Genomic DNA, 1073 nt, shown 5'->3' with positions numbered 1-1073 from the left:
CCCACTGGCTTTCCGACACCCGTGCACTGGGGCTGCCCAGAAGGGAGGCTGAACCTGAGCGGAGGGGTCAGGGGAGCTGGCCATTCTACCTGCCACTTCATCCTGTCCTCGTAAGACCTGCATTCATTTTCCAGCATTTTCACCCAGAGACAGAACTGTCCGGCGGTGGGTGTGCCTCTGAAAGGCCAGGCCGGTCAGAGGAACACAAGCTGCCCACCTGCTGTCATCACAGAAGGGCATGTGAGCAACCTCTAGCTGGGGCGACGGCACAGGGAGTCCCAGGCAAGAGCTTCTGGTGGCCGGTGAGTCCAGAGAGCAAACAGACGAAATAGGACCACCAGCCTCAAGTAAACTTCCTAACACGGAAACCACTTGAAACGAGACAGCCCAGGTGATTTAGTGCTCATGCTGCCACATCTCTAGAGTAACCAGGGAAACACACTAGCCTGCACGATCCTGGAAGTAAACGTTAGTTGGATTTTTAATCAATTTCTGCCAAGTGGGAACCACAATTATAATCTGTCCCAAACACACAAAAGTCACTTCTAAAAAGACTTTTCTCTTATTAAAAACAGCTGTAGGAGGAAGCTGTGCATGAGGAAGACGAGTTCAGTTTCAAGGGAGGGTGTGTCCCAAAGAGCGCACTTGGGCCTGGGGGATGACGAGCGGCTCCGTCCACTGGCCCGGGGCCCAGGGGTCCCAGGCTGGGGTGTGTCCTGTTGCTCGCTCTGTCCTAGGTTCAGTCCAGGCTGATGGAACAGATGGTGCTGGAGTCTGGAGTCAAGTACCCTCATTAAAAACACCAGCTCTTCCCTGGGGCACCGGCCCCTTTCTAGGATGTGAAGTCCCCTCGGTGGCAACTACTGGTGTCACACACACACTGCCACCTTTGATTCAGGAATCAGCTCAGCCGACACCTCCATCTGCTTCTTAACAGACACCACTGATAGTGTGCACACCACACTGCCCCTTCTCAGACCCCACCACTACACGTGGACTGTGTCTCCTGGAATTTCAGGGGAAAAGACCGAACCATCCACGCACCTTGGGTTGGGCTCCTGCCCATCAGCATG

This window comes from Bison bison, unplaced genomic scaffold (assembly GCF_000754665.1).
Source record: "Bison bison bison isolate TAMUID 2011002044 unplaced genomic scaffold, Bison_UMD1.0 scf7180017864289, whole genome shotgun sequence".
NCBI classification, from domain to species: Eukaryota; Metazoa; Chordata; class Mammalia; order Artiodactyla; family Bovidae; genus Bison; species Bison bison.
This window is presented reverse-complemented; position numbering follows the sequence as displayed.